This window comes from Trachinotus anak, unplaced genomic scaffold, assembly GCF_046630095.1.
Source record: "Trachinotus anak isolate AG129_WGS33_773 ecotype Australia unplaced genomic scaffold, CSIRO_AGI_Tana_v1 ptg000010l, whole genome shotgun sequence".
Lineage (NCBI taxonomy): Eukaryota > Metazoa > Chordata > Actinopteri > Carangiformes > Carangidae > Trachinotus > Trachinotus anak.
Genome location: NW_027273861.1, coordinates 16,767,618 through 16,782,469, shown reverse-complemented (window position 1 = coordinate 16,782,469; position 14,852 = coordinate 16,767,618).

Genomic DNA, 14,852 nt, shown 5'->3' with positions numbered 1-14,852 from the left:
TTCACAAAATAAATCCAGTAGTAACTGCCGTTAATCCATAGTGTAAGTAATCCCTATTTTTATGTTTTAGCCATGCAGCCGTTATTGTTTCAGTGTATTTGTTGTTTTATTTATTTGTTGTTATTTTCCAGTTTTGAGTTTAAATCCTATATATAAAGTATCCAATTCTTTTGTTATGAATCCTATATAACACTTTCCTTTGCTCAATTGCTATACTTTTTTTATTAATTTCCCCACCGGAATCAATACAGTCTCATGATATCTTATCTTAAAATCTTATCTCACAGACCACAGAGCCAAGATTGCAGCCTGTGATGTTATCAAGATGCACTGTCTGGAGCTGCTCGACTGAAATTAAATGGGGTGAGAGACTGAACTCTAGAAAGGTTTGCTTCAGTTTTTACACTGAAACAAGCTTTATACTATTTTCTTGCCTTTTGTTTAAAATCAGGAAGGGAGCCTTGGTCGTCTATTAAGTCATTCTGAGTTCTGTGAGAGTTCCTTTTTCATCTTTGGTTATTATCTACCTGAGGAGATAAATTGTTTATCACAGTGGTGTGAGATAGAAGGAGTTGGGACACATTTCTATTTGCAGGCCTAGCTGTGACAGGGAGCCAGGAAACTGGTTTCCAGAGGTTACAAGGGACATTTCACCATGTTGGAAATGAGTCAACAACCAATGTTCCATGACAAGCAGCATTAAAAGAGGGGGAGTGAAAAGTTCATCTTGTCACAAACACAATTCTAATTTGCATAACTGAAGCTCCCTCTACTGTTAATAGCTTTGATAATACCATCAATACAAATTCTTATACTGCGGTTTTGCGACATAGGTGTTTTGGGCGGAGGCAGTAAGATATTTTCCATCCTTCTCTTGTCAGTCACAACGATGGATTTTTTTTTTTTCTTCTCTGAGCCCTTCAAATTACCCCAGAAAATGTACCTTCCCATGCATGAAAGCTATAATTACTATGACTTAATTTAGTGTTAGTGCACAGTGCAGGGGGGCAGCAGCCTCTCATATTCAACTCATAATAACCTCAGGAATTACGAACAAGATGAAAGAGATCAGGTTTTGGACTATCACAACGTCTGAGCTGTTTTGAGTAAAAGATACCCCGGACATTTCTTCAGTTTTCATAATCAGCCTTTTTTTTTTAAACCAGAGTGAAATCAATGCATGGGGACTGAATGAAATGACATATACATTTTTGTTTATCATTCTACTTCACAGTGTTATCAGCATCTTCATAAATGAAGCAAGTAGAATGTACTTGCTTGTGTGTCTGTTTGAGTGGTTATGGAGACTATCTGCAGCATTGAAACTGTGGTTATTGTGTTAATTGTATGCTTACATGAAGCAAAAACCACTGGAGCATATGTTGCCTTATTTTTGACTGTTGTGAGTGAATGAGGGGCCTAAACCAAAAAGCCTCAGCTAAGAACCATTATTCCTTTTTTGCCGTCTTATTGAATGTTGTTACACAATTTTATGAAGGTATATGGGTTTTTACACAACATACCAACCTCAGTTTATGGGCCTAATTTGACATGAGTATTGCAGCATATTGAAAGCTATTGTTTTCCTGAAGTAGTTGAAGTAGTGTGTGGTCATTTTTCTGTAATAGTGATTTGGTTGGCTATTATGTTAATGGTTGACATCCAGCAGGGAAGTGTGCCAATCGATCACAACAAACGTCGAAACACAAATGCTGAGAGGTTCTATTAAATTCATCTTTGTAGCCTGGGTTTATAGGAAATAAGAAAAATCCATGAGGGAAAATGTGTGGGTAACTGATCTCACATTCAAAGGATCCATGTTTTAATCCCAAATTTACTCTACAAAGGCTCTATTTTAATCAATTAAATAATTATAATTCTTAATGTAAAAACAGCCCCTTCATCTCCAGTTCCAACGTTTAAATTGTCACATTTCTTGACGCAGTAAATTGGCAGCACCGGCTTGTAAATTCACTAACCATATTCATTCATATTCTGTTTGACATTCTCCAGTTTGAGACAGAAACTTCTAGGAGGACAGCTTCTACACTTCTACACCTTAACCAAACATAAAACTATTAATATCAACATGTCTTCACAGAAGTGAAACAGAGGGCATTGAAACTCTTCCACAGCTTCTTATCAGCAGCTACTGCTGGTCACAGCGTTGCGGTGCAGTGAGTCTCTTCCTGCACTGATGCCTCTGAAAGTAGAGGCAAAAGGGCTCAAGTGGGGCCACATTAATTTAAAAGAAAAATTAAAATCTGTAGATATTGACATGCACGAAACAGAAATTAATTGTGTTTTACCGACATTTCAATAAAGGGGAGTAAAGTGTGTCAAAGTGTGAAGGTACGCCTGCAACACAGAGATGGTTTGACAAACGTTCGACGGTATGGTGCGTGGCAGATTTTAAGCTTTCCGAAAGGTGTGGGTGGTAACAGAAGGGCAGAAAATTACAGTTAAACATCGACTGGATGTGTCCGCCTGCAAAGTCAAAAACTACACCTTCTCATCTACGACATCTTGCTTTTGAAACAGACTGACCTGACTTTCTAGGAATACAAAACAAGGAAACCTAAATGCCCTTACTTTTTGCCCTGAGTTCTTCAAACAAGAAATTCCATTATGGTATAGTTCAACAACTGCCACTTGTCTGTGCAGAGAGTAATGTATTGCATTTCTCAAACTGTACCTTACTGTCAAAGTCCAAATGCACATTTATAACTTAGATATAGTGGACAAAAGGCATTTTGAATGAAATACAGAGTTTGATATATGTAGCCCTCAAGCAATGATTTATTTTGAGCCTTTCCTTTCTTTGGTTCTTGTGCACTGCTCATGTGGGACAAAACCTACAACACTTATGAGTCATAACTTATTTGTACTCTCAGACAGCACCTACCACATTTCATACATGGTGAATAGTTCATAAAGCTCCCCTTGAGTCATTAAATATAGCAAGAAACAGATCTTCAGCCCCAAGAGTGCATAGTGTTTGCAATGAACTTTCTCCAAGCTGTGCAGCACCACCAGACAAGTAGATTTTAACGAGTGAAAACGTCATCTTGTCACAAAATATGTTAAGAATAGGCAACACTGAAACGTTACTGACATCTTTATACGACATAATGTAGTTACTTGTTAATTTTTATCACTTAAATGTGTAGCAGCTGTCTGGAACAGTTGAGTGCCCAGTTGGCAGAATGCAGAGTGGTCCGTGGTGTACCAAGGACGCTTCAGGCTAAGTAATAATGAGACTCTGGGAACCAACAGTGGATGCAGCCACACATAAAACCTTCTCAACACTAAACCGATAATTTACTGATATATAAAATGTGTTATTTTTAAGGATGCAATACAACACTTTGGAGTTGCACTTGTAATTTCGCGTGTCTTAAATAGACAAGAAGAATTCTATAGTGAAGCTGACAGACATCGTAGTGTAGTGAAGTGTACAGAGGGTAAGAGCGTCTTTTGCAGGAAACCTCTGTCTGCTACAGGAGGAAACAGAGAGTGGACTTGGAGTTCAGAAACACACAAATGATGCACAATAGAGAGCTGATGGGTGCTGCAAAGTTGAGCGTTAAGTCTGTGAGGGTTCGTCACTGCAAGCGACCCATTTCGCTTCACTTGTAGTATCTTGCTCCGTTGTTATTATGACAAATATTGATCAGTGGAACTGGGCTTATGACTGTGATGTGACTGGCAGGTGGTTTTCTCTGTCATTTTTTGTGATAAAAAATGTATTTTTCAATACAATTTTGTCACCTTTACTTTTTGATAGACATATTTTTCTGTATGTCTTCCTTCTAACTGAATGTATTCATTGTAATGAGCAGTTAGTTTTTTGTTTGCGTAGCAGTGTAAGCATAGCATCCAAGAGCCTCACTGTGTTGGAAGGAAAGTGTAACGCTGCCTTCCCACTCCCTAGGTTTTCTTTTTTATGTTTCGCTCAAACACCAGCCACAGGCAAAGCAGCAGCTCCTGTTTGTTTTCTTTGATTGTGTGAGCTAGCAGGGCAAAGCCCCCCTCTCTGTATCTACCAAAAAGTTTTTGTTACAGCGGGTAAATGTCGAGCAACACTTTGAACCGCAGTTTCTTCAAAGAAACCTTTTTAATGACACGCCATAATAAAATTGGTTGCAATATTTATTGTTTTAAAAACAATGTTTACTTTTAATAAACTTGCCAGTGGATTTTCAGAGGTTAACAAATACAACTTGTCAAGAATTATTTAGCATAGTGTCAGGCATTGCGGGTCGTTTCATTATCAAGCCAGAACTGCAAATGACATCGTAATATTGTTTAAGTTATGATATATCTCCTTTGTACTTGACCCTTCTCTAGGATTTCTGCCCCAGTTATCTACCTACCTCCTCCTATCACGAAAATGTGATACATGCTGTATGCCTTTCGCTTTGAGGTGGCAGCAAGCTCTGCCAGAGACCTGTGTGCATTGTCACAAATCTTCAGTCAGTGATACAAGGTCGATTCCATATCATAAATTACTTAAACCAACTCTTAAGGGGCTGCAATGTAGAGAACTTGGTTTGATTAATTTCCTTGTGAAAAAACACATCTTTTAGTCATCTATCACACTGCTTTGAGCAGAATGACTGGATGGAAAAGGTACTCACACAGAGAGAAGTTTTAGCTTAGCTATCACCTAGAAAGTACTCTTCAGTTAGTTGTGCTGTGTTGGTTGCTGGATTACAGTATCACTGAATGGATGCTGACAAACTTCAGACAAGAAATGTGTTGGTAAAAGCTAAAACAACTCTACTCAAGGATAATCTACTGTTATTATGCTGCCGGTGCTGCCAGGGTAATCAGACCTCCTTTATACGCTGCCTTTTATGTTACTGTTTTAATCATAATCACAAGAAAGGTCCTTTCAGGTACTATATTAAGCATCTAATTTGGAAGCACAGTGCATGTAATGAATGGTGTTTATTTTGTCAGCTATTTCTAGATTCAAATCCGAAATGAAAAGTCAGTGTTAGGTTAAATCATGATTAGTCAGTCTTATCCTTTTTATTTTTATTTTAGTTGACTGAAATTATGGACATTTTGGTCTCAAGAAAAGCATGGTCAAAGAAAACCATTAACATTTTAGTCTTTTTTTTAGTCATCAGAATATTAGTTGACAAAGATGTCAATGTTTAAGTCTTATTTTAGTCAAGACCAGGATTGAGAATTGTAGTCAAACTTAAGCGAACTGCTGCCAAATAAAATTTCATCCAACAGGTTTTTGGCTAAAAGAAAATTAAAATGAAAAAACACATATAAATAATTCAAACTGACACTCAAGTCAGATCTCGAGTTTCAGCACCTAATAATATTTGGCCAGATTCCATGTGTGACCACAAAAAAAAAAAAAAAGGCAGGCACTTCAGCAAAAATGAGCATAAACCCCATTTAATCCCCAACTGCGCCCTTGTAATGCATCCTTTGGGTGCATTATTCTTTTAAGTCGCAGCTGAGAAAGGTGCAGCATATGCACAATGGTGATCTGTGGCAAGGGCTGTACGCTGACGCTGATTTGATTGTCACTCACCAGGTTTTAATCTTCATTTCCCATCCCCACATCTATTTCTAACACATTCCTGACCTTGTCTGTGACCAAAACAGCAGCGTAACATCACAATCATCTTCATTGTTGCTGTTGTCTGCAGCAGAGGTTTCTTTGACGAGAGCGTGCTGAGCCTGCAGGCAGTATTAATATTGCACTATAGCAACCCAAGCAGCACTCGATTCTTTAATGGAAAATGTGTGAATCAAAACACTTTGCTGCTCTTCATTGCTACCTGACCAGCTCTGCTTAAATTTTTTGACTTGTCTCGAATTGCTTGGTGCAGTTGATGGAGAATATGAGCCTTAAGTCAACTGAGGAGATCACCTGTGTAATACACCACTATACTTTCACTAAGACTAAAATTGGTGTCTCGTTGTAACACGAGGAAGGCAGTCTTTCAAAGTAAACTTATTTTAAGAGAAGGTTGTACCCAAAAAATGTATTTTTGTGCAGATTCTTTTCTTTCATAATAAATGTAGGCATCATGAAATTACTATAGAAATTCACCATGAAGAAACTCTCCAAATCACAGCAAATAAGTAAATGCTCATATCAATATAACCATTTTCCCCACATGTATCTTAACCTGAAATGTCATAAATCCATAATTTAAAAACAGCGCTGCTCTGTTATCTTGTTTTCTTCAAATATTATAAAAACATGTCTTCAGTTTATGTGTTTCAAATGGCATCTTGTGCAATAAAATAGCTTAAATGTCACCAACAAATTAAATTTGTTGGAAATGAATCTTACCACCTAGATAGATGTGACCTTTTAAGGTATTCCAAACAACAACTAGGTCATTAAAGATAATCACTTAATGTTAAGCCCTTTTTAAAGGGGTATCTACTTTAAGGTGGAATCGCTGACCAGCTATGGTTGAAGCAGTTTGTCCTGAGCTCTTGAATATCATTATTACATAGATTATTTCAATGAAAAGTACCAAATCTGTACTTTCAAAAACCTTCAGAACAAAAATTATATTAGTAGAAACAATAGAAGTCTGTTTTATCTGTGATTATTTCAATGAAAAATGACAATGATAAGAGGAGTTAAGTTAAAATACAACCTCTGCAGTGAGTGAAATGAGGGAGAGAAAATATCCTCACCAAAAGGTGATTTTTCTCATTCAGTACCAGACAGGAAAAGATAACTCTTGCATAATAGACCTCAGGATGAATCTGGTAATTTAGCATGTATGGTACTGAAATTCATATTTTTTTAAAAATCGATGTCATTTTATGTTACAATGAACTCAAAATTTTGCACTTGTTTGAACTAGATCTAATCCTTGATGCCCGTTACATGCAAATGTACATTTCATCAAATGAAGTGCCCCTTGACTGGTTTCACAATTCTCTCAGGCTTTTGGTTTCGGTCTCACCCATTTGAATGTGGACCTGGAAAAAAATGCATTGGCTACAGTGAGAAAGCATTGAGCGGCTGTTCTTTTTGGTACAAAAGCTTGACCTTCACACCAGAAGACAAGAAGTTAATTTTACATCTCATTGAGAGTTCAGTTTTAGAGCTGTGTGGCTCCCCTGCAGACAGCTGTCATGGAAAACTGGGATCTTCATAGCAGGGTTTAATCTGTCTGACCTTCTGGCACAGAGAAATAGATTACCTACCACACCCCCAGAGCCTCCACTCTAACTACCTGCATTGCCTTATGCATACCAAAAAGGACATCTGACTGGCTGCTCATTAGTAGCTTTATGTACATCATCAGCGGTTTTTTGTATTTTATCAATACAGGATACGATGAGGTTCTTCTGTGTTCTTCAAAAACAAGTCCATTTGATTATTGGATGAGCCTGTGTGCATCTTAACAATTGCCAATCATATCAAAATAAGCAGAGGAACTCCTCTCTGTGTTCATCTGAAAAGAGGTGATCACTACACACGGTGCAAAGTTGTTTACTGTGTGGGTTCTTTTCCTGCTTTTTCACAAATCTCATCAGCAGAAATAAGAGTGTTCCTCCAAAAAATTCAGTGGACATTTATGACTGAAATGTCCAATTACAGGAACAAAATGACATTTGAGTGGATTACTAAGAACAGCCTCTGCAAACAGATGTGGATAAACAACTAAATATACTGTCTAATGTGATTTTTTAAAAAAGTCTATAATTGAATAAAAAAGCTATCCCGAATGGCAAAGAACTATCAGCTTCCTGCTCATTAACAGAATGAATGTTGAGGGGAATAAGGAAGGAGCAAATGGTGTGAATTAATAGCTCAGAAATCAACACCTAATGCTTTGAGTTCACCTCACACGCTCAACTTCAGGAGAATCTCGGATGTGTCATATTTTACCTTGAATTGGCTAGATTGGAAGATTCAGCAAGAAATAATGAGAAGTGATATGCCAAAGCTTTGCCGGAGATGAAAAGCCTGAGGGTACCATGAATGCTCTAAAAAGTGCAGAGCAGTCTCCAGATTGGATGAGCCTTATATTCACGGCAAGCATATAAAATCCAATTTATTTGACTGCCACCAGCTCCCATGTGTGCTTTATTGGAAGGCTGACCCTGACTTGACCAAAGACAAACAAAGCTACACTATATTGTTCACCCGTTGCATCTGAATACAGAGGGGAATGAAACAAGCCATTATAGTTTTATTCCTCCTATACAGCAAAACTTGTCTCTTTATACCCCCCGTGTTTACCCTTTACTTGAGGGTGATATAATTCCTCAGGCTATTTTGCACCAAAACTCAGTGAGAGATAGAACAGGGACATTGAAATACAACAACATGAATAACTTTCTCAACTGGAGAGATCCAAGCGATTTTGTTACCAGCTTTGCTCTGCGGTCACAAATGTAGTTTTCACGTTGTTTTGACTCTGGCAAAAAGCTTGAGTTCCTCTTTCATTTCCCCACGGTTGACAACCCCAGCAACCCTCAGCGGGATGGTGAGGATAGAGGTGAACATGTCAGTGTGAAATGAAATGCTCTCTATCTCCTGAGGGAGGTCCTTGCTCTATGTGGCCCGCCACTCAAGGAGAAATAACATTGTGGTGTTTGCGGACTTGTTGAGGTATCTTATGTGAAAACATGGACATTTGACTGTGAAGTGAAATCATGTCAGTGCACTGAGAAGAGATGATGGTGCAAACCTGTTCAAGTGTAGTTAGCTATTCGTTCCATCTGCCTTTGTGTGTGATTGTACACCAGATTTGATCACTAATCCCCGATCACTGATAATAGATGAAGCCTAATCCATGAAGAATGTGACTGAGGCATCCTGTGAACATATTTGGTGGGTACAGTGCTTGGCATACTCTTAAAATGAATCTCAAGCTCCATGAGAGGAGACGTTGAGATTTAATGAGGTTGATAAATGACTGATCATTGCTCCTGGTGGAATAAACTTATAATATAATGGCTTTTCTAATCAGATATATACCAAAGCTTTCCCCTCCTCAGACTTGAAATATTAAAGCTCACAGCTTAAAGATGTTTTTTATTCACTGAGTGTGTGATGCTTCAGAAACTGACCAGTTATGTGGACCTGGTGTAACACTTTGAGGGAAATGGGTCACTATTGTCTCGGGATTAATGTTGAAAACGTTATGTAAAGTTTGTGCAGATTGTAGTGATTACAGTTGCAAATTTCTCAATGAACATGCCCAATAATAATAATAATAATAATAATGATAAACATTGGTTCTTTGTGTAAGACAAAAATCCTCTTCATAACTTAGCAAAGAAAGAATTCTGAACTGAGAGGTGAATTGGGTGAAATGCTCCTTTAATATTTTTGTAAAGTTTTTGTGCATACGGAGAATACACACGACACTCAGTACATGTGCAAGCATCATCCAATTCTTTTACACAGTCGACACCACAGTTTTATCAGAGATCCAGGAACAAAACAACACCAAATACGGCCCAGTAGACCCCTCTCTTCAGAACTGATGGTCATACTGCATTAACATTAACACACTTAATCTGTCCAGGTCAACATGAGTCAGAGAGAAGATGTCCCTGCCTTGGCTCTTAGATATCAGTACACATTTCATAGCAGATGTTTTCTGTCTACTTCCAACCATAGCTAACCAGCCCAATTATAAAACCAGTACATGATGAAAACACATCATAATCATAATTCTCCTCACACATGATTTCAGACAAATAGGCACATAAAGGCTGTCTTCTTAATTCTAACCAAAGAGTGTCAGTTTTGCCACCTGAGGTTTTATCAGCTGTATTTAGCTAGCCATGAGTGGGTTGAAAACATTGTCTCTGGCTGATGTTTCAGCTGACTTGTTTTAAAAACAGGAACCCTAGAGAGGTATTAAGTATATAGTTGAGGGCTGCATACTGTACATGAGAACAAGCCAACGGCTGAGCCTAAAGCTTAATGTTCCAGGGAAACAGGGAAGCCTCTTCACCAGTCGCTGATCCATGTAAAAGAAGTGGAAATAAAGATACAATGCATTGTACTGTCAGAGAATTATAATTATAACTATGATAAGGAAAATGGTATTTTGATGTTAATTTTTACGTTGGTTTGACTGCTTGACTTTAAAGCAGTCAGGGACGGCTTCCACACAGTGCGGAAATATACTAAACAGCAGATGTTCTCGTCTTTTATCGAATCTTTTTATTTTCTTCAGCAACCCCCACGAACCAATTTAGTTAGTTAATAATGTGATGACCAGGTAGTAACCTGGTTAGCTGGACATGCTAAAGATAACCACTTACTTTAGAGCAGATAAACACATCATTGAATCCACCATTAATCTTGTGTTGTTGCTTTGGAAAAGTTAAAAAAAAGACAACTTACTCTTTAAATTGTGAGTATTTCTCTAACTAAAGCCCCATACACACTTCAGCATGTGGAGGAACCTGAAGCCGCCTTGCATGGTTACGGTTGCTAAGATATGATTGGATAATTGTTGTCTGAGGAAGGGATTTAGTGAACAATTCATTCTTTCATTCCCACTCAGTTAAAACTGAATGTGCTTTTTCATATTTGGGATAAAAGCATCCCCCAAATGACTTAAGTCTGAGTCACTCCTAATTTGTAATGATATAAAGACCTACCAAGTGGTGATGGGGGGGATATTTTGTGAATGCTACACTGATTACATAATCTCACCCTTCATAGAGGCCATCACTATTCACATGCGGGCACACGTTTGCCATATCACACATATCTTTTAAAAAAGAACATTTCCAAAGTCGTGTCTGTGCATTTTTTTAAATAATTGCCTGATATTAACCTTTGAGTTCATTTGAAATACATTACTTCTATTAGAAGTAATTTAGTTAAAATTTGAACATAAAGTCAGCAGCTTACTTTTAATTCAAAATGCTCTTTAATAGTGTGGCACTTTTTTCAAACTTCTCCTGATATCACATTTTACAGCACACATGAACTCGCCATTCGCATTCGTGTTACAGATTTCACATTGAAGTTACTCTATTTTCTGAGAACAGTTAAGAGCTGCAATTTTCTTCCTCGACTGGAAAGTTAGTTTCTCAGTCTGACCACACACATTATTGCTGAAATGAAGAGGCTCCTTATCTGAATGCACGCTGCTTCTTGATACCATTATTTCAAGTCTTTCTCTCCATACTGTCAGCCTTTTTTGTTGCCTAAGGCAATTATATCTTTAATTGAACCTGTTCAGTGTTTAATTGGACACCTTTTCCTCATCATATAACATTATTCGCTATTTAATAGATATTTTTGAACTCTTTCAGGCACATAAAGACACCCTCAAAATTACCCAGCCATCTGCCTAAAAATGTGGCAGGAGCACAATCAAAGTGTCCTGATGGGTTTAAAATAATAATAAAAATATTTTTATGAAAGTATCTGTTGTTGCTAGTTGTAATGAGGACAAATTGTAAGTAGAATCACCAAATGACTGCTCTATTCAGAATGAACCAGGGTCAGTTCATATATACATGTATCAACAATAGGGAAAAGGGATTATATTATTATCAATTGTCAGTAGTAAAATGTTCATTATTATCATTTTCACTTGTTCCGGTTCATAGAAAGGGCTGATTTACAGAGCAGCACCTCTGGAGTTGGTGGAGATTCAGCCAGAGGTTCAGATTCAGAGTTTGTGTTGTCTCATTCACCGCAACACCCTGCTGCACCAAGGTAAGTGCCATTTACTGCTGAAGCCATGAGTTTAAATCCCACTTTGACCTTTAACAAGTATCAACTCTCTTTTTTTCTGCTTCTTACTGCTGCATCCCACCTATAAAATGACATAAACATCATCTTTCATTAAAAGTTGACACCTGAACTTAGACTGGATTCATGTGCTGGCTGCTATTACAATAAATGAAAACTGAGAGAGTGCACATAACAAGCTGGCCATGTGTGAGCACACAGATAAATCATTTTATTCTCATTAGCTACAGTGATGTTGTTACCCTCATTAATGTTTAGTTAATTTACTTTTATGATCAAAGCAAATCAAAGGAGTGGCAGGGTTTCAAGCATAGAAAAACCTTAATTTCATTGTCTGTGAAAATCAATGAGCTAACAACATTAAATTACAGAGATTAAATAGAGAAAAGAGCAAACAATAAACAAAAAATAGACAAAGCCAAAGTCACCGGTGATACTGCAGCAGCAAGAATAATTTACAGTATATACGCGACAGTTTCTCCTTGTGGTTAAACTATTATATGATGCATTTACGTTCCACTGAAAATCTATAAGCTGTGCAAAAAACTAGAAATTTCTGCTACACCAGCCAAATATAAGTGTTCATGATGAATTATTCAAAGAGTTCATCTTCAAGATCAATTTATGGTTCAGTGTAATTGCTTCAAAATGAAAAGCTTTCACTGAGCCATGTTTGGGCCGTGACAGTTTATGATTTCAAAGTAGTCTGTCCTCCAGTTTTTAGATCTATTTTACTATTTGCTAAGGTTAAGTTTTTTTAATGAGTGTCACATCAATATAGACCTAAAAATCTATATGGTGCACACTGACAGGTGGGCTGACTAAAACACACCCTGTAAAATCCCAAAATATATTCAGATGCAAACACTGTCAGAAGAGAAGTTTATCCTCCAGTGACAGAGGAAATTTCAGCGATCTTAGATTCTAATGAAGTCTGCATTAAGGTATTTGGAGAAAAGGAATCGTGATATGGTGGCAGGAAGGTGTTCAAAAAAGTTGTAACGGTATTGAAAATCAAAATGTGTAGGATAGCCTCAAAAATGTTGGCATCTGATCTTGTTAGTTAAAAGTCCTAATTTCTCCTTTGTGTGTAGGAGATAGTGAGGAATATACATAATATACATGTACAGCAGAGTTTACCCTGGAGCATTTGATTTGAGTGTGTTTATTTGTACATAAAGCCCAGGATACATGAAGGCCACCGCTCAGACATCACAGGGTATCTTTTCTCATCAGTGCTACTTATTGTTTATTCTCAGCAACAAGCAATTTGAACCAAGTATGCATCTAATAAATGGAGTGGCCTGTGCTGGGGCTATATCCCAATAATATGAAGGCAATTTGTAGTAGGGGGATTCAAGATCAGAGGAAATCAATGAAAAGACAGAGCACAATGATAGAGCCCCTAAAAACTCTTACATTACACTGCTGTCTCTCCTGACTGTGTGGGACCCTGACACATGGAATAAAAAGCTCCATTTGTATTCTGCACAGTGATACTGTGACACAGCGAAGACAATGGTTTGTCCTCTCACCTTTCTTAAATCAGTGTGGATTAAACTTCTGATTAATGTCATATCTGCTCAGGACATACTTATTTTAGTTCTCCCCCCAAAAATGACAAATTGCAGGTTTTTCTGTTTGTGTGTGTGTGTGTGTGTGTGTGTGTGTGTGTGTATGCATGGTTTCATCTGGGTTATGTATCCAGGGCAGCTCTGACCGATGTTCTCTTGTAAACCACAGGGTAGGTGTAATTTATCCCCCCTGTATGATCCAGACGATTGCTATTTTTTCGCTCTGCGGTGATCTGGCAGCATTGGGAACTTGTGGTAAAACAGATGTGGAACCGGAGCAGTATTAGATATACACCTAGAGTGTACATCTAGTCATATATAGACACTTATTGTAATGTTGTATTTCTGGAGCAAAATCTGGAGCAAATTTCTTCAAGTTTGACCATTTTCATACCAAAATACCAGATATACTGAATAGAAAAAGCTTAAAGAAAAAACCTTTCAAACGCTGCTCAGTCTAGAGGGAATTTCTGGGACACATTACACTTTTTAATTAAATATATGACTTGGTTTGATGGAATCAATAAATATAATGTGCAAGGAAAATAAAATGTATAAATCAAATTGCGATGAATAAATGAAATGTACAAAGGAAATAAAACTTAATTGCAGGTTTTTCATGCTGCCGGAAGTCAAGTCAGTTTTATTTATATGGCACAAAAGTTTGCCTTGAAGGGCTTTGCAATACAGCATACAACACCCTCCGTCCTTCGATCCTTGTTTGGGATGAGAGTCCATATTATAATACATTATAATATCATATTCCTACAATGTTAGGTAGATATGTTATCCTATCAGAGGTGTGAGACATTTGCTAGCAACTATTTCATATGTAATAAAACAAAGAAAAAAAAACACCAATATAAAAGGAATTCTGCATTTCCATATAGCCTCCTCATTTTCCCCCATATGCATCAGTAATAAAACCATGTGTGCTGTTTGTCACCTGATGAAGTGTGTTCATATAGCAGCGTGCACTCCGCCTGGAGCAATGTTAGCCATGCATGCAGCTAGCAAGCAGAGGAGCGAGCTGGGCCAGGGGAGGAGAAGATGGAGTGCGGCTCCTCCCTTTCTGTCTCAGGGTGACAAGGCTTCTCCTCCACACCTTCACATTCGTCTAATGAGGTGATAAAGTGAATGAATGAGGCATGAAAGGAGACATGCTGCTGGGGCCAGTGTGTTCCCAGGATGCCACTCCCCGCCCCACAACCTTTTGCTTCCCTGTATTTTGCTGTTGAGGACAGTATAGGAGAAAAAGCTCACAGCAGGATGAGGCAATTTGTGCAATGTGTCTGCAACACATTTATCAGTCCTTGCTGGCACGCATACAGCCTTCATATGATACGTGTTTGTTACGATTGGATTGTGGAACAAGGGAACAAGGGTGAGGATCATTGTGGAGTAAAGATTGGTGAAATCATTACAGCAATCCAATACTTCCCTCATTGTGATGGCTGAGCCACTTTGGCTAAAGCACTGCAAAAGGCAAATGCTAGTGCTTTTTACAGTCCTCCCAAAAAAAGGTATTGCTCACCCAA